The sequence below is a fragment of the Onychomys torridus genome, chromosome 13 (genome assembly GCF_903995425.1).
Source record: "Onychomys torridus chromosome 13, mOncTor1.1, whole genome shotgun sequence".
NCBI lineage: Eukaryota > Metazoa > Chordata > Mammalia > Rodentia > Cricetidae > Onychomys > Onychomys torridus.
In genome coordinates this window covers 43,929,789-43,954,841 of record NC_050455.1, presented here as the reverse complement: position 1 = coordinate 43,954,841, position 25,053 = coordinate 43,929,789, and positions in this window count along the sequence as shown.

The window sequence follows — 25,053 nt, the reverse complement described above, 5'->3', positions numbered from 1 at the left end:
TTACTTCAGAAAGATAGTACATGCTGGCTGAATTTCAAGGGGAAAAAGAAGCCCCAAACTATATTTAAAAAAGAAAATTAAAAAAGAGGAGGGAATTGTTGTTTGTTTTCGCTCTTTCCATCCCAACTCCCAGATAAATCACTCACAGAAGATTTTCTTACTTATAAATGCCTGGCCTTAGCTTGGCTTATTTCTTGCCATCTTTTCTTAAATTATCCCTGCAATCTTTTGCCTCTGGACTTTTTCCCTTTCTTACTTCTCTGTATCTTACTTTCACTCTTACTTCATGGCTGGCTATGCAGCTGGATGGCTAGTCCCTGGAGTCCTCCCCTTCTTTGGCTACTTCCTTTCTTACCTTCCCCCTGCCTCCCAGATTTCTCCTTCTATATAGTCTCTCTGCTTGCCAGTCCCACCTATCCTTTCTCCTGCCTTGCTATTGGACCATCAAGTGTTTTAGACAGGCACAGTAACACAGCTTCAAAGAGTTAAACAAATGCAATATAAACAAAAGTAACATACCCTAAAATAATATTTCCCCAACAGGGAATGGTGAGATATTTTTCTATGAAAGATAACTAACCAGCCAAAGAACTACTATCTCTACGACTCTTCCAGCCTGTGAAACTCTTAACTGTTTGCCCAACTCCTGATGCCAGACATTCCTGAGATTTGACTCATTCACATCCTTCTCCTCCTTGCCAATCACTTCAGATCATGAGGTCAAGCTACCACCAAAAGTCTAAGACACAGTCACCTCTCTGCAACAACATAAAACCTCAGTGAACTTCCCATCTTGGTGCATATACTTGCTTGCCCAGCTTGTGTCTAAGTATCCATTTGCAAATGTAAAACTTACCTTACAGAGTTATTTCCACTTTCTTTCTGTGTCTGTTCGTGTAACATCAGCATTATTCTTTTCCAATAAAATGAAGAAGAGTTCAAGGCCAGACTCAGCTACACAGGAGTTCAAGGCCAGCTTCAGCTACATAGGTGTTCAAGGTCAGCCTCCGGTATATAGGAATTTGTGAAATTTGACTGCAACACACATGAGACTAGGAAAAAAAAACTCACTGCTTTAATAATTCCTTAGGTAATAAGTACTAAATTAGGAAGAATTCAATTACAATTGATTTGCAAGCAGTTTTGACTACAAAAATTGGCAGCAAACTTAAAAACTTTGCTAAATAGAGTTTATACAGATTTTAGCCACTTTTCCCAAAATTGTGTTTTATTTTCCTTAGTGACTTTTGTGTCATCATGGTTAATAGCAAAAATAATCATTCCACACATGACCTCTTCAAAGGAATCCAGTTCTATAAAGGAAATATAACAAATGACTCCTTTTTTATTAAAGGAAATGGACAATTAATTCTTCAAACTCTAACAGGCTCCTCAAAATGACCTCTGGTTAATCTTAAGGAGACCAAAACCACCTAAACACACAGCCTTTCAAGGAAGCACAAAATCCTATGCAATTTGCTTTACATTTATTTAAATAAAGTAAAAGATAGCCCATCCTCTCCACAGACTACTGTTAACCTTGCCTGGAAGAGTGATGATTTTTAGAGTTATGATTGTTAATGGCCTTTGAATGCAGCCTGTGCAAGCCTTTAACTCCCCAGCGGACAGTAAGGTTCAGCCCTTTCCAGATGGGAAAATGATAAGAACTCTGAGAAGACAGCAGGTCATTCTTGGAGAGCTGCCAGGAACTCGGAGCCGAATGAATCATGTGGGGCGATGGTGCTTTAGCCAGCATTTTTCTGTTTTAATTTATCAAGCCAAAGCTTGTTGACATGAAAGTGAATGAATTTGTTATACAGTGGGCTCTAAAAAGCCAGCTCAAGGGTTTAGTGTGGAAGAGCACTGACTATAAATAACAAAGGAAATTCTGGCGCTGGTCCCTTTGCCAGCACCTGCCCTCTGTGTTTGAGATGCAGAGACAATTAACTCAAATCCCAGTACCTCCATCAAATGGAAGGGGGCCAGTTCTCTGAAATATGCCAGCACCTCCAAGATCTGCTGTAGAGGATTATCAAAGGGTTAATCTTCAAACCATTCATTTTAATGTTTTGCTCTACAAGACTGTGTTTATCTGTTTAGCCAGTATAGTAAAGTAACTGACAGAAACGGCAGGTGTGACTGCTCACTCCTAGGACACCTAGGACACGGCACTACAGTTGGAAAGGCTAATGCCATCTCCTTTGGGAGGAAAAGAAAAAACTTTCCTGAGAGGTGGTCAGTGAAACAAAAATGAAATAAATCCCAGCCTAGTGTCCATAAATGGAAATACCTGCATTTAGCTGAAGCAAATAAATCGGGGTTTATAGGAAAAACGAGATATCTGAAAAGTCCACTGTGAGTGAAAGAGAAAACCAAACCAAACCAAAAAACCAAAATAAAACTAGCTATTCTGAGGAAGATTTAACTGGTGCGTTCATCTGCATGCGAGGCGAAAGACCCTTCCTTGGTAAGACTGCAGGTAGCAAACCTCTACTCAGCACTGTGGCTGTAGCTACAGATGCACTATCTTTCTCTTGTTGAAAGGGGTCACGGGCACTAGGAACAGCTGCTGTAGGGTGCTGCCCCCTTCCCCTCGTGAGGGTGGAATAACATAGACTGTGCAAACGCACGCTCTCTGGATTAGCTCCTTTACTGCAGTTTGGTGAATGTCCTCAGAATTTAGTTTCGATTCTTAGTTGATTATTTCTTCAGAATTTGGCTATTCCTTTGTGCCTATCTTCGAAGAATATTTACCAAAAAGCTTACTATGGGCAATGCATGATAGAAGGTTCCGTCGGCTTTACAATTTGATAATACAAGTGAGAGCATCGGGGCATTCACTAATCTCTTCTATCAGAAAAGAAAAGGTAGGTAAATGTGTGACACAAACATATGATGGATATTGCTATCACAGGTAAGAATCAAACATAATTCAAGGCTTTCTGCTAACATCATTCTTTTTCTAATGTACAAAATCACCAAGATCTTCTAATTAAAAAACTTAATTGTCACCTACTTTATCCATAATTTATTGTCTTTATTTATTTAAAATAACGAAATAGTAAAATATTGTAGCCTTGCCCAATTTAGAGTGCATGTTTGCTATCCCATAATATGCATCCTACACACAAATCATAGCTAATAAATATACACACTTCCTCATAAGTATGGAAAGATACATCCCAGTAGTATTCCTAAACAGAAAATCTGCACTAACATGCTTTTAAGGGATGCACAAACTATTAGTTGAAATTTTTTCAGTCAGTTGGAAGATGTAAATAAAAGTCCTCAATAAATTACAAAAGCCTACTTTTACCAATACAGATCTGATGCTGTCTGTGCTTCTTTAAAAAGAAGACAAAACCCTTAAAGTCTACAAAATAAAAGTACATTACTAAATGAGTCTGGAAAATAAACACTAGCCAGAAATGTTCTCAGGGAGGAGACTGGTAAGTTCTGTGAGGTAATAAAACACTCTAACACTCTCATCAACCCCACCTTTCCACCAGCTTAGGAACACAGGGCAAGTACCATCCGGAGGACAATTCAGAGATGGGTTTAGATACATCTGGCCATTACCATAAAGAGAGCACTTCGAGCCAATGGGGAAAAAGACAAAGTTTTCAATAAATCTGTAGTAACTATGCAGTCATTTGAAAAAAAAAAAAGTAATACCACATCTCCAAACACTTCCCAGATAAAAATAAACTCCAGATGGATCAAAGATTTAAAGTAAACAATGAAACCATAAAAGTATTCAGCGAGAATGTGCTTGAATTTATTTATAACTGGGAGCTGGAGTTGGTCTTTCCACATAGATACAATATTGGGAAGGTACAACTTCAACAGTTTACACTGCTATGAAAAAAAAATGTCAGAAGAGCTGAAAGCCTTATGAACAGAAAGATATGTAACAAACACAAAAAAGAGTGACCACTCCCTCTTCATTTCTTACTTTTAAAAAAGCCTTATACATTGATTTAAAAAAATAGCAAACAAGCAGCTCATACACACATAATAAGCTAGACATGATATGACATATGCCTGTAATCTTAGTGTTGGGGAGGCTGAGGCAGGAAGGTCAGGAGTTCAAAGTCAATCTTGGATATATAGCAAGATTGTGCGAGAGACCAACCCCCAGCTCCCGTCCACCCCGGAACTCCCATCTGGACCAGAGGTGAGTGCCTGGGGTTATAGCCAGAGAGGCAACTGCCCCTGGGTCCCACTGCTGGACATAGGCCACTCCTGAAGGACCTGACCAATTAGCCCCAGTTTCCTGCCAATTGGCAAACACTGCAGTCTCCACACCCTGCCCCCACACCCATCTGCTGGAGACACCAGACACTTCCTGAGAATCAGAGACCAGCCCCAAGCTTCCTTCCTGCCCTGGAACTCCCATCTGGACCAGAAACCAGAGGAACTCCCATCTGGACAAGAGGAGCTCCCATCTGAACAAAATAAGGAGACCCTAGCCACTTCCTGAGACTCAGAGTCCAGCCCCCCAGCTCCTATCCGGCCAGCACTCTCATCTGGACCAGCGCTCCCATCTGGACCACAGCTTCCATCTGGACCAAAGAGAGGTTCCCTAAATCTGTCAACTCTCTCTGGACCAAGTACACTGATAAGACCAAGAACGAACACAAGAGGAGATGGGCAGACATCAAGGCAGAAGTACATACAACAAAATAAAGAGCAATACAGCATCACCATAACCTAGCCCTTCTCCAACAGCTAGACCTGAACATTATGGAATGGAAGAAGAAGAAGAAGAAGAAGAAGAAGAAGAAGAAGAAGAAGAAGAAGAAGAAGAAGGAAACAACCTTATAAGTAACATCATGAAGAGGCTAGAGCCTTATATAGAAGAAATCAAAAATAAAGTAGAGGAACAGACAAACAAAAAATGGGAAGAACACTAGAAAAAACTAGAGGAAAGGACAATTAAAGCCTTGAATGAAAATGATGAAAAAGCAAGGGAGACAATCCAAGACCTGAAGAGGGAAATAGAAAAAATGAAGAAGACACTAGCAGAAGGAATGTTGGAAACAGAAAATCTGAGTAACCAAACAGGAACTTCAGAGGCAAGTATAAGCAACAGAATGCAAGAGATGGAAGAGGGGATCTCTGGTGTTGAAGATATGGTAGAAGAAATAGATTCATCAGTCAAAGAAAACACTAAAACCAACAAAGTCATGACCCAAAATGTCCAAGAAATTTGGGACACCATGAAAAGACCAAACCTACAAATAATAGGGATAGAGGAAGGAGAAGAATACCAACTCAAAGGCACAGAAAATATATTTAACAAGATCATAGAAGAAAACTTTCCCAACTTAAAGAAGGAAATGCCTATGAAGATACAAGAAGCCTATAGAACACCAAACAGACTAGACCCCCCCAAAAAGTCCCCTTGTCACATAATAATTAAACAACAAAATGTACAGAATAAAGAAAGAATATTAAGGGCAGCAAAGGAAAAAGGCCAAGTGACTTATAAAGGCAAACCCATCAGAATAACACCCTATTTCTTGATGGAGACTTTGAAACCAGAAGGACCTGGACAGATATAATGCAGACACTAAGAGACCATGGATGCCAGCCTAGAATAATACACCCAGCAAAACTTTCAATCATCATAGATGGAGTGAACAAGACCTTCCAAGACAAAACCAGATTTAAACAACACTTATCCACAAACCCAGCCCTACAGAAAGCAATAGAAGGAAAATTCCAACCTAAGGAAGGCAGATACACCCATGAAAACACAGGCAAAAGATAACACCACAGCAGTAAACCCCAAGGAAGAGAAGTACACACACACTACCACCAAAAAATAAAAATAACAACAGGGAACGATCAAACACTGGTCATTAATATCCCTTAATATCAATGGACTTAATTCACCTATAAAAAGACACAGACTAACAGAATGGATATGAAAACAGGACCCATCTTTCTGCTGCATACAAGAAACACACCTCAAATTCAAAGACAGACACCTCCTAAGAATAAAAGGCTGGGAAAAGACTTTCCAATCAAATGGTCTTAAAAAGCAAGCTGGTGTAGCCATCCTAATATCCAGCAAAATAGACTACAAACTAAAATCAATCAAAAGAGATGGTGAAGGACATTACATACTCATCGCAGGAAAAATCCACCAAGATGAAGTTTCAATTCTGAACATTTATGCCCCAAACACAAGGGTAACCACATATGTAAAAGAAACATTACTAAAGCTTAAATCACATATAAAACCCCACACATTAATAGTGGGAGACTTAAACACCCCACTTTCACCTCTGGACAGATTGGCCAAATTGAAACTTAACAGAGACATAATGGACTTAACTGATGTTATGGCTCAAATGGACTTAATCAATATCTACAGAACATTCCACCCAAACAAAAAGAATATATCTTCTTCTCAGCACGCCATGGAACCTTCTCTAAAATCAACCACATACTTGGCCACAAAGCAAATCTCAACAGATACAAAACAATTGGAATAACCTCCTGTGTTCTATCAGACCACCATGGTTTAAAGTTAGATTTCAACAACAGAAAAAACTACAGAAATCCCACAATCTCATAGAAACTGAATAATGCTCAACTGAATCACCAATGGATTAAGGAAGAAATAAAGAAAGAAATTAAAGACTTCCTAGAGATCAATGAAAACGAATACACCACATACCCAAACTTATGGGATACTATGAAAGCAGTGCTAAGAGAGAAATTCATAGCACTGTATGCCCACATAAAGAAGCTGGAGGAATCTCACTCTAGTGACTTGACAGCACACCTGAAAGTCATTGAACAGGAAGAAGCAAAGTTTCCCAGGAGGAACAGATGCCAAGAAATTATCAAATTGAGAGCTGAAATCAATAAAATAGAAATAAAGAGAACAATACAAAGGATTAATGAAACAAAGAGTTGGTTCTTTGAGAAGATCAACAAGATAGACAAGCCCTTATCCAAACTAACCAAAAGACAGAGAGAGAGAGCATCCAAATTAACAAAATCAGAAATGAAAAGGGGGACATAACAACAGACAATGAGGAAATCCAGAGAATCATCAGGTCATACTTCAAAAACCTCTACTCCACAAAACTGGAAAATCTAAAAGAAATGGATAATTTTCTGGATAGGTACCACATACCTAAGTTAAATCAAGACCAGATAAACCATTTAAATAGTCCAATAACCCCTAAGGAAATAGAATCAGTCATTAAATTCTCCCAACCAAAAAAAAGCCCAGGACCAGATGGTTTCACTGCAGAATTCTACCAGATCTTCAAAGAAGACTTAATACCAATACTCTTTAAATTGTTCCACACAATAGAAGCAAAAGGTATATTACCAAACTCCTTCTAGGAGGCTACAATTACCCTGATTCCTAAACCAAACAAAGATGCAACAAAGAAAGAGAACTACAGACCGATCTCCCTCATGAACATTGATGCAAAAATACTCAATAAAATTCTGGCAAACAGACACCAAGAACACATCAAAACAATTATCCACCAGGATCAAGTAGGCTTCATCCCAGGAATGCAGGGATGGTTCAATATACGAAAGTCTATCAATGTAATTCACCACATAAACAAGATGAAAGAAAAAAACCACATGATAATCTCGCTAGATGCAGAAAAAGCATTTGACAAAATCCAACACCCCTTCATGCTAAAAGTTCTGGAGAGAACGGGCATACAAGGACCATACCTAGAAATAATAAAGGCAATATACAGCAAGCCAGTAGCCAACATCAAATTAAATGAAGAGAAACTCAAAGCAATACCACTAAAATCAGGAACAAGGCAGGGCTGTCCCCTCTCCCCCTACTTATTCAATATAGTACTTAAAATTTTAGCCAGAGCTATAAGACAACATAAAGAGATTAAGGGGATACAAATTGGAAAGGAAGAAGTCAAGCTCTCCCTATTTGCAGATGACATGTTAATATACATGAGTGACCCCAAAAATTCAACCAAGGAACTGATACAGCTAATAAAAACCTTCAGCAACATTGCAGGATACAAGATCAACTAAAAAAAAATCAGTAGCCTTTCTATATACAGTAGATAAACAGGCTGAGAAGGAAATCAGAGCTACATCACCCTTTACAATAGCCACAAATGATATAAAATGCCTTGGGGTTACACTAACTAAGCATGTGAAGGACCTATATGACAAGAACTTTAAGTCCCTGAAAAAAGAAATTGAAGAAGATGTCAGAAAATGGAAAGATCTCCCATGCTCATGGATAGGCAGGATTAACATAGTAAAAATGGCAATCTTACCAAAAGCAATCTACAGATTCAACGCAATTCCCATCAAATTACCAACACAATTCTTCACAGATCTGGAAAGAATAATACTCAACTTCATATGGAAAAACAAAAAACCAAGGATAGCCAAAAGAATCCTGTACAATAAAACAACCTCTGAAGGCATCACAATCCCCGACCTCAAGCTCTACTATAGAGCTACTGTAATAAAAACAGCTTGGTACTGGCATAAAAACCGACATGTGGACCAATGGAATTGAATTGAAGACCCTGACATTAACCTGCACACCTATGAACATATAATTTTTGACAAAGAAGCCAAAAATGTACAATGGAAAAAAGAAAGCATCTTCAACAAATGGTGCTGGAATAACTGGATGTCAATGTGTAGAAGGCTGCAAATAGATCCATATCTGTCACCGTGCACAAAACTTAAGTCCATGTGGATCAAAGACCTCAACATAAATCCACTTACTCTGAACCTGATAGAAGAGAAAGTAGGAAGTGCTACTGAACGCATTGGCACCAGAGATCACTTTCTAAATATAACACCAGTAGCACAGACACTGAGAGAAACAATCAATCAATGGGACCTGTTGAAACTGAGAAGCTTTTGTAGAGCAAAGGACATGGTCAACAAGACAAAGCAACAGCCTACAGAATGGGAAAAGGTCTTCACCAACCCCACATCTGACATAGGGCTGATATGCAGAATATATAAAGAACTCAAGGAATTAGACATCAAAATGCCCAACAGTCCAATTAAGAAATGGGCTATAGAACTAAACGGAGAATTCTCCACAGAGGAAGTTCAAATGGCTGAAAGACATTTAAGGAATTGCTCAACATCCCTAATTATCCAGGAAATACAAATCAAAATGACTCTGAGATACCACCTTACACCTGTCAGAATGGCTAAAATCAAAAGCACAGGAGGCAGCTTATGCTGGAGAGGATGTGGAGCAAGGGGAATTCTCCTCCACTGCTGGTGGGAATGCAAGCTTGTACAGCCACTTTGGAAATCAATATGGTACTTCCTTAGAAAATTGGGAATCCATCTCCCCCAAGACCCAGCTGTAGCACTCTTGGGCATATACCCAAGGAATGCTCAATCATACCACAAGGGCATTTGCTCAGCTATGTTTGTACCAGCTTTGTTTGTAATAGCCAGAACCTGGAAACAACCTAGATGCCCTTCAACTGAAGAATGGATAAAGAAATTATGGTATATATACACAATGGAGTACTACTCAGCAGAGAAAAACAATGACATCATGAGGTTTGCTGGCAAATGGATGGATCTAGAAAAAAATCATCCTGAGTGAGGTAACCCAGACTCAGAAGGACAAACACAGTATGTACTCACTCATAGGAGGATACTAGATGTAAAACAAAGATGACTAGACTGCTACACAACTCCAGGGAGGCTACTTAGAAAACGGGACCCTAGGAAAGACACAGGGATCACCCAATGACAGAGAAATGGGTGAGATCTACATGAACAAACTGGACGACAGTGAGAGTAATGAAGGGCAAGGTTTGAGGGAAAGAAAGCTTAGGGGAGCAGGAGATCCCAGCTGGATCAAGAATAGAAAGGGAGAACGAGGAATAACAGACCATGATAAATGAAGACCACATGAGAACAGGAATAGGCAGAGTGCTCGAGAGGTCCCTAAAAATCCACAATGATACATCCTCTGTAGACTGCTGGCAATGGTCGAGAGAAAGCCTGATCTGACCTAGTATGGTGATCAGATGGCCAAACACCCTAACTGTCGTGCTGGAACTCTTGTCCAATAACTGATGGGAGTGGATGCAGAGATCCTCAGCCAGGCCCCAGGTGGAGCTCCAGGTTTCCAACTGTTGAGAAAGAGGAGTGTCTGCAAGAGTGTGAACTGTTGAATCCAAGATTGCAAAAAGCACAGGGACAAATAGCCAAACGAATGGAAGCACATGAATTATGAACCAAAGGCTATGGAGCCCCCAGCTGGATCAGGCCCTCTGGATAAGTGAGACAATTGAATAGCTTGATCTGCTTGGGAGGCACCCAGTCTGTGGGACCAGGATCTGTCCTTAGTGCATGAGCTGGCTGTTTGAAACCTTAGGCTTACACAGGGACACTTTGCTCAGTCTGGAAGGAGGTGACAGGACCTGCCTGTACTGAATCCACCAGGTTTAAATGAATCCCCAGGGGTGCCTTGATCCTGAAGGACATGGGAATGGAGGGGAGGGGCTAGGGGGGAAGGTGGGTATGGGGTGGGAGGGGGGAGAACAGGGGAACCCATGGCTGATGTATAAAATTTAAAACACATAATAATAAAGAAAAAATAAATAAAAATAAAAAAAAACGTTAATTAAAGAAACTTGAAGACCAAAAAAAAAAAAAAAAGATTTATCTCACTTGGGGCTGGAGAGATGGCTCAGAGGTTAAGAGCACTAACTGCTCTTCCAGAGGTCATGAGTTCAATCCCCAGCAACCACATGGTGGCTCACAACCATCTGTAATGAGATCTGGCGCCCTCTTCTGTATACATCATAAATAAATAAATCTTAAAAAAAAAAAAAAAAAGATTGTGCTTCAATAATAATGATAATGAATAAAAGGACATTTCATAAGGAATAACAAGTTTTTGGTTTGTGGGGGGGGGCAGTATCCACCATTATTTACCCTAGGGACTCTTGAGGAATGAGGGATAAGAGACTTAGTTAGAAATAGAGGAGAGAGAAACAGAGAGAAAACACAGAATAGACTTGGGTGGGCCTGGATCCTTATTCACTGGCCCAGAACTTTATTCTAAAAGTCTATTTATAACAATGCCAAAGGGTGGAGCAAAAGACTTCCACCTTGTTAGTTATAGTCAAGTGCAGACCCTTACAAACACCTGGTGACCATGCACGTGGTCAAGCCATTCCCTAATGCAGCCTTGCTGTGTAAAGCAAGCTCAGATCTCACTAGGAAACCTTTGTGGGCTCCCACATTGTCGGATGAAAAAGAAAGCCTCAACTTCCCTGATCTAGAAACAAATTCAAATATAAACAACAAAGATAATATGCATGTAAGACCACGTAATAACTGTGATAGCTATAATACCAATTTGGAAACATCATTAAAATATAACAACATAAAAATGTAATTTATAAGCAATCATTTAAATACCAATCGGTGACAGATTTGTTAACTAAGTTTTGATATATCTAAATAATGCCATGATGTTGAGCTAAGTAAGTAAATGCCTGAGGTCCCAGGACTTGGGAAGCTGAAGCGGGAGGCTGTCCTAAGCCTTGTAGTGAATGCTGGTCTCAGAAAGAAAACACTGGGATAGAGACAAAGATAATGAAAACCTTATCACTTAATCAAATGTGTGAAAAATTGTCATATGAATGTTTTAAATAATCACGAGGAAGGACATAGAGCACCATGCACAGTGAAAGATGCTTATGGAGAGATTGCTCATTTACAAAAGGAATAAGATTTTTTTTTTAAGCCATGATCATAGGAGAAGTTGGGAATGCATTTCAGTCTAAACAAATGGCACATCCAAGTTTCAGATTTTGAAACTTTTAGATCAACAGGGAAGAGTTTCGAGTCAACAAACAGTGGATATCCAAATAAGCATAAATAGGGAGGGGATGATGAATTCTTATCCCAGGAGCTTTACTGATGGTAGAGGACACAGGCAATGAAGAAGTCACTGTTTGCTGTGAACTTCTCATGGACTGTTAGGATCTAAATCTGAAGTGTTCTCCACAGAATCATACATTAATACTAATTTTACATGGTGCCCAGTCAGTAGAGGTTCTGAAAACTTGGAAGCCACCCAGCTGGAGGAGGTGGGTTAATAGAGGCTGGTGCTCGGGAGTCTGTTCCTCCTGCTGCTCCCCCTTTTACTCCAGGATTCCTGGCCCATGGTTGTGTGAACCGAGCCTGTCTGTCATGCCTTCCTTACAAAGACAGACCAAAGCCCCTGAAACTGTGGGCCCAAATAAGTCTTTCTTCCTTTAAATTGCCTGTGGTGGGTAATTTGGTCAAAGGAATGAAAGAGTAATAATTGGAGAGTTAGTACAGGCTCTTCTCTGAACAATCTGACTTAAGCTTCTTAACACATGCAACATTAGATAACATTTCTATTTTTAAAGCTAAGAACAAGGATTGAAAAATCTAAGCAACTTATCCAAGTTTTCCTGTTAACAGGCTTGACATCTACTGTGTAAATTTCATCATTCTTGAGAAAAGAGTGCACAATCTTAAACCATAGTAAACAGGACAGAAGAGTCAACCAACATTTAAACCTGTCTGTCTCCTAAACTGATGCTCTAATACCAGTTAAGTTCCTGGGCTGACACCCCTCCTCTCCGTTCCTCTCTTTGCCTTACCTTCCCTTTCTTTTCTTCCTCTTCTTCTCCTTGTCCTCCCCCCTCCCCTTCCCTCCTGTCCCTGCCCTTTTCCTTCTTTCATCCATATTTTTTTGAGATTTTTAAAATATTTTATTTTATGTGTAGAAGTCTTTGCTGCATGTATGTGTGTGCATTGTGGACGGAGGTCAGAAGAGTGGTCACATGCCCTGGAATGGAGGTATGGATTGTGACAAGCCACCATGTAGGTGCTGGGAACTGAAGACTATCCAGTACCTTAACTGCTGAGCCATCTCTCCAGCCTGCTCCACACTAATTTTCCTCCCAGGTCATGAGCACATTGTCTTGTCATTATGTACAAAAGCAGAATATGGGAATTCTGGAAAAGTGCCGGGCATTTTTACATCTTGTTAAATAGGACTTAGGTATAAATTCACAGTATTTACATATATATGGTAAGTGCTATCACATTTACATTTACAAGGTTTAAATGAGCATACAATCACGTGGACTGTGAAATGTGGGTCACATTCTACTTGTGCTCACACACATGTGCTGATAACCACCATTCTTCCCTATTTTTATGAATTTACTTTTTAAAGACTTTTTATGTATGGGAGAATTATGCAGGATTTGTTTTCAGTGTCTTATTTCATTCAGCGCAGTGCCTTCCGGGATCACCCAAGTTGTCTCAAGTGCTAAAAAGAGTTTCCCGATAGTTGTATATGGCAGATTTACTGTATCCACTTGGATGGACACGCAGGGTAAGCTAACACCTTGACTATGATAGATAATGCTAAAGTAACTGGGAATGCAGACATATTCTGGACAGGATGGTGGTAGTTATTTTAGATACACAAAAGGCTTAGTGTTTGATCGTAGGGTTCTTCTGTTCATACTGTTTTGAGAGACCTCTACAGTGTTTCTCATAACAGTGATTCTAATTTACATTCCCAGCAAAAGCATACAAGAGTTCCCTCTTCTATATATCATTGCTAACATCTTTTTTTTCCTAAAAGTCATTTTCACAGGTATGTGGTGATATCTTACTGAAGCTTTAACTTGCATTTCATGCGTGATTCATATTATTATTTTTTCATTGCCCACTAACCATTTCTATTTATCTAATTTTTTAAAAAAATGTCTGTGTAGGGACTGGAGATATGGTTCAGCTGGAAGAGTGCTTGCCTGGTATGCAGAAGACCCAAGATTCCACCCCTAGTAGTGCTAAAATAAGGCATGGTGGCTCGTGCTTGTAATTCCAAGTCCTCTAAAGGTAGAGACACCAGGACTGAGAGTTAGGGTCATCATCAGCTACATAGAAAAGCTGAGAACAACCTTCCCCACATGAGACCTCTTCCCAAAAAAAGATAAGGAAAGAAATGTCCTTTACATATGTATATTTTTTGAGATGGGGTTTCTCTGTGTAATGGCCCTGGCTGTCCTGGAACTTGCTCTGTAGATCAGGCTAGCCTCAAACTCACAGAGATCCACCTGCCTGTGCTTCCTGAGTACTGAGGTTAAAGGCATGTACCACCGCCACCTGGCTTCTTTTCTATATTTTCAAGTCAAGTGTTTTATCATTGCTACTACTTTCTTTTATTCATTCACCTTTTGAATTTTTTATGTTTACTTTGGTTTTACATTTTGCATTTGGTTATGCATTTGCATAAAGAAAACTATTATTTTCTGATTGTATGCTTTGGTTATTAACTCCTTACAGATGTATGGTCTCTAAATACTCTCTCCCATTCCATTCTTCTTTATGATGTGTTTTGTTTTTTATTTTTTGTTCTGTTTTTCCTGTGTCACAGGAGGAAGAAGATGGAACCAGAAGAATCCAATCTTATTTTTGTATAGTGGGAAGAAAAATTGGAAAAATACTTAAATTGCCTCAGATTATCCACTACATTGCATATTCCCACCACTTTAATGGCTTAAATACATCAAACATTCATTATTCATTAGAGTTTCAGTGGATCAGGAATTTGGGGGCAATTAGCTTGGTGATTCATGCTCAGGACCTCTGAAAGATGGCACCTTAGATGTCAACCAGTGTGACAGAGGCAAGACTCGGCTAGAATATCTCCTTTTTAAGAAGGTTCACTTGCGCCGGGTGGTGGTGGTGGTGGTGGCGGCAGCGGCGGCGGCGGCGGTGCAGCGGAGCACGCCTTTAATTGGGAGACAGAGGCAGGAGGATCTCTGTGAGTTCGAGGCCAGCCTGGTCTCCAAAGCAAGTTCCAGGAACGATGCAAAGCTACACAGAGAAACCCTGCCTCAAAAAGAAAAAAAAAGGTGGGGGGGAGTTACTTTCACAGCTGGCAAGATGCTGTTGGATACCGACAGCAAGCTTCCCCCAACTTGCTCCTCTCCTTAGCCTCTTAGATGTCTGGTGACCCAGAAGTACCTTCATCCAAGAGAACGGTCCATGGGAAATCAAGACAGAAGACACATCCACTGTTGTGAACAAGCCTTGGAATCCCCCTGGTCATTCGCACATGTCACAGGTCACAGAAGGCAGCCTCTTCAGTGGGGAATGCCTGTCCTGGGACAAACAGAGAAGAGAAGTTTGTGGAAACTTTCTCTGAAAATGGTTACAACCAGTACCATGTGTTACAGCACCAAAACCATTTGACTTATACTTCCGTGTCACAGTCCACCACTGAACAAAACTTGGACAGGAAACTCAAGGCAGACCCTTCAGCAGAGGCCATGCTTACTGCAGTTCTCCTCATGCCTTGCTCAATTCTCTTTTCCGTGCACCTCCTGGACCATCCGCCCAGGGGAGCACCACCCGAAGAGGGCTGTACCCTCCCCAGTCAATCTTTAATTAAGACAGTAACCCCACAGACTTGCCCATAGGCCAATGTATATGTAGCATTTTCTCAACTAAGATTCTGTCTTTTCAAATGACTCTAGCTTTTCATCCAGTTGACGGGAAAAAAAAAAAAAAAAGCCAGGATAGGCTCTATACTAGAACTTCAACCGAATAATTCTTAAATTAATGGAAAAAATATACTACTGGGAACTGTATGTGTCATCCAAAACTCATACACTGAGGCCCTAGCCGTCAGTAGAATGACATCAGGAGATGGGACTTTGGGAGAAAAAAAATATTAGGAGGACAGAGCCTCAGTACGGACTTAGTGTGTGTAAAGAAAGAAGACGAGAATGTTCTCTGTCTGCCCTATAAAGAATCTGCTATACACTTGTAGAAAGGCCAAATTTGTCATAGTAACACCAACTCTGCCTTCAGGAATATTTTGAGGTGTGCTGAGAGTTAAGGAATGTTTTAAGCAGCCATCTGATATCTGATTTCCCCTTAACAAATGTAGTATTAGCTTTAGTGCTTTGCTTAGCATAAACACTCCATAAATGTGCCTTACTCTTACCACTTGTAAAGTTTCTTGAATTCCTCAATAAGCTGTCTGCTGAAATGTTGATATCAACCACAGGCTTAGTGGGGAGGACCCACATGACTATGTTAAGAACATAACCCAGCCAGCCTCACCTGGGGGGGTGGGGATTCCCTGATGGACTGGAAAAAGTGCCTGTTTAAAAGTATGTCTAAAGATGTGGGTGATGAAAACGATCTGGCAAAGGGTGGTGAAGTTAGCCTCCCAACGCTATGAATGTCTGTTATGTTTCCAAATTGAACTTTTGAAAATACTGAAAATGGTAAATGATATATTTTTAGTTTTACCCCAATAAAAAAGGTTGATGAGGGTGTATGGAAATCAAAAGCCATATTTGGGAATATCTGGTAAAATGCCCTTTAAAGATTATAATTTAAAAACATGAGCACAGAAATGTGTATTGGTCTGACATTCTTAATTTCTGAGCATAACAAAGAAAATGTAAAAGAAAACGAGGCTGAGTTTATTTTCTCTTCCACTTCTGCCATCTGTTCACATTAGCCACAAAGAAGCACCTTAGAAAACCCATTAAATTACCATGTTATAATTCAATGCAGTAATAAGTCTTCAACACAATGTACACAATCACCCCAATGACTGTGGCAATGACATCATTGTAATGGTCATAATTACATGGCAATTTGGATATTTGATCATTCAAAACATCAGTAAGATAACTATTCTTTATTTATTTATTTATTTATTTATTTATTTATTTATTTATTGTCAGCCTCTAAATCCATCTATTCATTCTGTCATGGAGAATCTGTGGCTTTCATGGAGGAGGCAGGAGCTGGATCCAGTAACAAGGAGCCAAAGCCAGGGGTTGGGGAAGCGCCCAGGGTTCTGAGGGGCAGCCCAGGGAAAGCTGCACCTCGTACTTGGCCGGTGAAGAGGAGGAGATGAATGCACACCGAGCCAGCCTAATTATGAGAGGGTGGAAGGTCATCAAAATCAATTTGCAGCATGATGTACAAAGGTCATTATCAGCCTCAGAGTCTCTCTGCCCATTTAAAACACAATAAAAAAAAAAAAAGTGAGGCCTTTAATAACTATGATTAATAAAGAAAAAAAGCATATCATTGAGTCATCTGTTTCAATATTTGTGCTACCTTAGTTTTACTCAAAAGAGCATGAAAGATGAATGGTGGGGGGTTTTGTCCCCCCCCCCCCACATTTGTTTGCTTTTAAAATCCTGACATTTTCTCCGCTGGTTGCGAAGATTTATAAGAGAGGTGAAAACAGCTTCGAAATGACCACCCTCTGAAATCAATAGCACACTGTTTGTAACGACTTTCTTTTTATTATAGAGCACTTCATTATTATTATTATTATTATAATTTTATGGGACAGTCTGGAACAGAATTCATCATTCACTTATCTGAGGCAACTCACTCACTCAATGGCACAGATGGCCTGATCCAGGAGACTTAATTACCCTGTGCTAGGCAGCTTTGAAGCTGAGTAAATGCAAGCCATAGGGGAGACAGGAAGCAAGGACCAGTGAAAGGGGCATCCTCGTCAGCAGGAAAAGTCTGTGGAAAGCAGTGCTTTGGGAAACTCAGTTTTCCAACACCTTGAATTACAAAGCTGGATCTTTTTTTCTAAAAGTGAATATTCTATTACCTTGCAGGGAAAGGATTTTGATGTTTTTAACTATGTCTATTTTAAAAAGAGTACATTTTTACATTGACTTGGTATGTACACACAAGCACATATGCACCCACACCCATAACCACATATATACATATATATGTATGTGTATATATATCACACCAAATATATGCATGTGTATATATGTATACATATATATGTGGGTATGGAATATATACATACAAAAATTATAACAAACATCTTCTAATACAGTCTATGTCATTGCTGAATGTATAATACTATTTTCCAGCCTCATTTCTGTTTTCAAATGCTAGTTGGAATCCACTAAACTGATGTAATAAATAGGTCTGAACCTTCAGTTTGAAAAAACAAGTTCAGGAGGTTCTTCTGTGTTTTAAATGAAATAAGTGTGTGTGTACTTAGCACAGCATCTGCCATGGGGTAAACATTCCATATTTATAGCAGTTATTATGAGAAATGTCTTAAGCAGATATTTGCAACTTACTAGTTAACAAATAAATCAGGAAACGAACTGCCTGCTAAATGACTTCACTATTTTTTTTCCTGTCTGCTCTTCTAGCCTTGATGGAACTGCCTGATCCTGAAGCCTGAGGAAGTTAATGCTTTTGCAGGGAGGAGACTACTGACGGACAGGGAGGGCACAAATACAACAGGGAAGTCAAAGCTCTCCCTGTCATGCTTAGCTTCCTGATTCTCTTCCTAGCCAATCCTCGTACGTATCATAAAATGTAGGCAAGGGGTAGATGTGTAAATTCTGAAAGACTTTATCTATTTAAAAAAATGACAAAGTTCGTAAATGTGACTTCAAGGAAAGTAAAAGAAGAAAGAAGTGTGAAGAATCACGGCAAGAAGAACGGTGCGGGGCCTTCCTTCTGTAACCCCTGAGAGGTGGTCCTTCTCATTCATCTACCTCACACAAGCGTCAAAGAGACTTTGGGAAATCTTGGGGTAACTGAAGACCGGCGTCTTTAATTCGTTTGCACATGCATGCGTGTGTGCGTGCGTGTGTGTGTGTGTGTGTGTGTGTGTGTGTGTGTGTGTGTGTGTTCCTCCCATAAGATTAAACATTTCATAGATGCCTGATTTATGTCAGTTAGATGGAATCACCCTTCTGTAAGATATCAGAGTGTAGGCCTTCCTTCTTATAAGCACAGCACATCAATGGTTCATCAGCATGCTGCTTCTGACATTTCCCAGGCAGCCTCTTGTGGTTAGGAGTCAAAGGCCAGCCTACTGAGCTGCCATGAGGTTCTCTTGGGTCTGCCCACTCCAGAATGAGGTGGTTTTCCTTTGTTCTTTTCCTGTCTCTTTCTCTCTGGTCAGAACCTGAGAATGCTTCCTCTGGTGCTTTGCATTTCCTTCCTCTTTCTCTAAATGGCCTGTCCTGCACCATGTGGCATGATTTTGTTCCCACAATCTCTGCTTCCTTACCCTCTACCCCCAGGCCGCTGCTGGGACTTACAGTTTGCTGGTTCTGTTTTGTTTGTTCAAACCCTCATAAAGCTGTCTTTGAACAAACTTTGGCTTTGTTTGACAATAAAAGCTAAAAATCTGAAAATGCAGGGGCATGCCTTTTGATCATGGCCTAACACAACATGAGTATGCATCAGCCTAATGGAGACCCATGCAAAGTGTACTGCTAGAGATATCAATAGCCAAACATCAAGAATGTGATAATAATAATAACTAATAGTAGTAATAATGGCAAGTGGAGATAACGTTTCTCTCTATGCCAGTGGTTCTCAAACTGTGGGTCGAGACATCTTTTGTGTCAAATGACCCTTTCCCAGGGGTCCCATATCAGATACCCTGCATATTAGATGTTTACATCACAATTCATAACAGTCACAAAGTGACAGTCATGAAGTAGCAACAAAACGATTTTATGTTGGGGGTCACCCCAGCAGGAGGAACTCTATTTAAGTCCTGCAGCATTGGGAAGGTTGAGAACCACTGCTCTGTGCACACTGGAGTCCTTGCAGAGAACAAAAAGATGATAGACTATCACCACACCCTGCTCGAGCCAGTACTTAATAAATGCTTGTTTATTTTTTGCCATAGTTATAGTCCTGTGTGATGATTATTTTACACTAACTTTTATAATGACAGGAAAGTAACAATACAAATTATGCATGGGCCTAAAATGATGTTGGAACCTGGCAAAAGCCTGCTGCAGCACTGAAGGTGTGTGAGTTCCTTACATGGCAATGCAGCAGCAGCTGGAGCAAATGAAATCAAGTCTGCCTTCATTCTGGAGTCCAATTGCTTCCACCAGTGGCCACACTGAAGCCCTAAGGTGCCATCAAAGAAAATCACCATAATAGGAATTTTAGCAGAAACTGGGCTTACCAATGCTCAGTCAGTATGAGGATGGTTAAACCTAGCTATTTGTTGGTGCATCTGTGTGCACATATCCCAGTGCATGTAGAACCCAGGCATTCTCTTCTGTCTTTCCCTGCCTTATTCTCAAGACAGGGTCTCTCACTGAAGCTGGGGTTTACTACTCTGGCTAGGTTGGTTGGTTGGCTGACCAGCAAGTCCCAGAGATCCTCTAGCTTCCACTACCCCAGTGTTATGGCTAGAGGCATGTAGGAGCATGCATGGCTTTTGTGTGGGTACTCAGGATCCAAATTTTAAGTCTTCATGCAATGTTTAACAAGTGCTCCTACCCATCCATTTCCCTAACAGACTCAGTTCAAATGGCATAGGGTTACCATCGCTAAATGAATGGTCAGGAGAGGAACCATCTTGAAAAATACCGTATCCCCTTCATCATCTGACTGGCTCAAGACAAGATTTTCCCTGGTGACTCTCCTATTGGTAAGGACTTGTAGTTATAAACAGTGTAGGAGCGAAAGTGAGCACTTGACTGTGCTAGCCACCTGCCATGTCTGATGACTTGTCACAGGATGCAGAACACACATAGCAGGAAAATATGAACTAAGCATGGACCATCTTTGAGGTAAGAGCTAATGCTTGTTTAAGCCAAACACTTTGGGTTTGTGTCTTGGTACTCATTTGTAACAGTTGTATATGATGCAACCTTTTCCTGTAAAAAGTAGGAAGACAGTATTTCTCAAAGTTTGGGTGAGATCAAATGAGACAGTAGAGGTAAAGCTGTAGAAACACAGCTGTGGTGTAGCAAGCTTGAGGTATGTCATAGTCCTACCAATTTCTGCTTCTTGATGGAAGAGTTCCAGATTCTTTAACTGACTTCTCCATCTTCTGCAGATGGAGAGACCCAGACACACCACAATGCAAATCCTCTAAACTTTCCATTTTTGAAGTTTTATAATCTTAGCTTCTTAAACAAATGCCACAGTTAACACATTCGATTGAAAGAATACTCCCCAAAAATAATGTGCTTTTTCAGAAAGGGGATAATAGCTTTATTATAATTTAGGTAATAAAACCTCAGACTAAGAAATGTGTGGACAGAAACCTATTAGAGTGGCCCACCAGCACCAACACAGTGAACCACTAGGTTCCTTGTGGTGTCTTAATCTTTCAAAGAATTTTTTAAAATGACTCAATGGGATAGTCAGAGACAATTTTATTGGCATTTAAGAGGAAAAACCAGAACAGGGTAGCAAGGTAGAAATCTCCGTAGCTGTTGGAAAGAAGGAGACAGAGAGAAAGAGGGAGACAGTGAGAACACCACGATTTTTGAGAGAGAGGTCAGATAGGCAGGCCAGCTCAGCAATGGGAGTCCACCGGCAGCTGCAGGAGGGGACACAGGGGAAGAAGAGGAAGGAAAAAAGAAGAAAGATGGGGCAGAGGAGAGGAGATATTGAGAGAGAAACAGAGAGGGAGGGCTGAGAGGGAGACAAGCCATAGTGGAGTATCGCGTGGGCTAGCAGACTTAGGATTTGGCTGAATCAGAAAGGGTGGCTTGGAAAAAGAGGGACAGAGAAGGTTGTACTTTATCTGTGAAAGCAGGCAGGGCTAGCAGAGAGAGTCTGTGAGCAACTGTGTCAAGGGAAGGATGTCTGGGTTCCATGTGTTCTAAATTCACCAAGAGAAAGTTATTTCTCTAATGTTGTATATGGTGCAATATACATCATATACATATTCTCTAATGTGCTCAACATGTCTTTAGGTGTATCACACTTCTTGATGTTAAAACTGTTGGAGGGGCTTTTCCGATCCTGATGTTGGCTAGTCCATTTGGATTACCCCTCAAGGGAGGGTCCAATGGTATGTCATTTTGATCTTTACAGTCCTTTAGGCCATTCCAGCTCCAAATGCCATGCCTTCAACTCAAGTCAGAGACATGACTTAGAGATACAACTCATATTCCATTCTTTTGACCAAGAATCATGGAACAGAGTAGGCTAGAAGAGTTAAAGGTAAATTAAAGCTAAAGGTGTAAATCAGCCATGGCTAACCAGGAGGAAACAGCTTTCCTTTAATAAGCCTCAACAAAACCTGCTGCCTTCACCCTCTTCCTTTTAGAATGTTAATCTTCAGGAGCTTATGATGCTTCCTCCCTCTGTAGCTTAAAACAGCCCCTCCAGGATGACTTAAAAATACAAGCGACTCTGGTCTGTTCTGTATGGCACAACCTCAGATGGTTATCCTCTGAAAGTTCAAACATTACATCCACCATGTCCAAAATGGTGGCCAGCCAGCTGGGAGCTTCACTGAGGGCTCCGTCTAGTGTACCTCAGCTCTCCTGTAGGCAGCCTCATCCTATGGTCTGGGCTTCTAACAACACAACGCAAGGTCCCAGAGAGTGGAAGGCAGAAGCTGAAAATGGGCTTGGAAGCCTCAGAACACCGTGTGTTGTTCTGAAGTTCCCATTGTCCTGGTCAAAATCCTGTTTTTTGTTTGGTTGGTTAGTTGGTTGGTTGATTTTTCTAGACAGGGTTTCTCTGTGTAGCCCTGGCTGTCCTGAAACTCACTCTATAGACTAGGCTGGTCTTAAACTCACAGAGATCTGCCTGCCTCTGCCTTCCAGTGTTGGGGTTAAAGATGTGCACTACCACTGCCCAGCCAAAATCCTGTTTAAAGACCAAATTCAAAAGGAGTCTTTTACTTGATATATACAGATAAGTGGGAAAATTCACAGAGAAGACTAGGTATTAGGTAAGTTTTTAAGTCCATTCAAGACATTGATTCCAAAGTCCTTGAAAACAATGGAGCTTTTCTCAGAAAACTTGGCAGCCATTAGAGTTGCCTTGAGTCAGTGGTGTCTAGGTTCTTGTCTGATGAAGAATGAAATCCAGCCAGAAAAGAGTTGTCAATGCCAAGCTGGATTATTAGTCTCAACAAGCAGGAAACATCTATGCTTAATAGATTTACATACACATATATACATGTATTACATATTTTTAAAAAATTGACAGTGTCTGCTAATTAGAATTATTCATTAAATGTATTGTGGACGTTTTTCTGTAGTTTATTAATTTTTGAAGCAATATCTTGTAGTCTTGTAGTATTTACTGACATATAAAACAAGTCTCAGATTTCTTAAATTAAATTACACTTTTGGAGAATTTTTGTGAAGTGAGTTTCAGTTCAATGCACAGAATGAAAATTCCCATTCCAAAGTGAGTAAACTTCACCAAAATATTAGTAACATGAATAATGGGAGTGTGTGAATCACGAAGTGTTGGTTTGGGACTTAGTAACTTTCAGAGGAAAGCTTTATTTATTCATTTGTTATTATTTTTTGAGACATGTTCTCACTATACCCAGTCTATAGCCCAGGCTGAACTTTTGCCAATCCACCTGCCACAGCTTCCTGAGAACCAGGATTGCAGGTATAAGCAAGCCACTATGCTTGGCTTTATAGTCAATTGAAAAAAAAAAAAAACTGGAAAACTTATTTTTATTCCAAGTACTCTTTATTTTAAACAATAGCAAACCAGATTCTAATCATGAAGTGCTTTCAATTTGTGATATTTTCCCTAGAAGACAATACAGTCCAAACTTGTGGAGCTATGTATTTATATTTGCTATAAACCCCACAATTGCTAATTGAGCTGTTTTCAAAATTCTCAAACATACCCAAAATATATACAAGACTCATTTAGGTAATGGTAGAAAATATATGAAAGGAATAAAGAATATGAGCAGCTATGAATACAGGACATGGTGCAATCATTGTGTGAATTAGTTAAAAAACCATGCTTAGCTGGTCTGCAAGAATACCAGAAAAAAAATTAAAGAATTTTCCAAGAAATTGAAGCAAAATTGGCAAAATATTATTTATTTGGACTTTGTGATCAAATTCCATGGTCTAAATTTAATTACAACCGAGGGATTATGCTTTTTAAATGTAATTCAGATAGTAATTGTGGTGGTTGGAATAAAAAGGGCTCCCATAAGCTCCTTTATTTGAATGGTTGGTTCTCAGTTGATAGACTTTTAGGAAGGGTTAGGAGATAAAATCTTGTTGGAGAAGGTGTGGCACAAAGAGTGGGCTTGGAGATTTCAGAAGCCCTACCCAGCCCCCAACCCCTGACTCCAACTTTAGTTCAAATGTAAGCCACACCTCCCTCCTGTCTGCCCGCCTGCCTGCCACTATGTTCCTTGCCTTGATGGTCATGGACTCACTCTCTGAAATGGTAAGCAAGCCCCTAATTAAATGCTTTCTATTTATAAATTGCCTTAGTCATGGTGTCTCTTCACAGCAATAAAACAATAACAGACAATGATAGATTTATCATGACTTCATTAGCTGGGTATTTACCTTTGGATTCTCCAAACCACTTCCTTGTAGCACACAGCTTTTCTGAGCTGTCTGACCATTATCATGTGTTGTTATTTATCCTCTGCCTACTTGAGAACAGATTTTCCCCACTAGGGAAAATCAATTTGCTCTCTTTGTTTGTCTGTTATCTGAGTATTAAAACTTGAAAGATCCCCATTTTTTTTCCAGTGTTATACTTTTGAAATCCAGCTACCAGATGAAAAAGCTGAGCAAGCATATAAACAAATATGGAAGACATATGTAGCAACCCAGTTACTTTTCTAGATATATGAGTGAGACTACCCATGACTACAGCCTCTAATCTACACAATGACTAATTAAAATGCAAACATAAGGCCAGTCCAATGATCTTGAGTTGAGAGAAGTTATCTTATCAAGCCTGTCCAACAGTTAGGAAATTGTGACTGAATAAATGGCCAGTAGATCTGTCACAAAGTTTTGTGGTATCTTGCTATATACACCAGTTTCTTTACATAGAATAGTTACTAGAAGTCACTTATAGTCAGATGCCTGAAGCTTGTGGTGTTACCACACACAGCTGAGTGAGCAGCATCCAGACAAGAGACAAGGACGCTGTGAGTCAAATCCAGCCGAGATGCAGAAGAGCTTTCACCAACTAAAAGTGGGCTGGCTTAGTGACTTGATT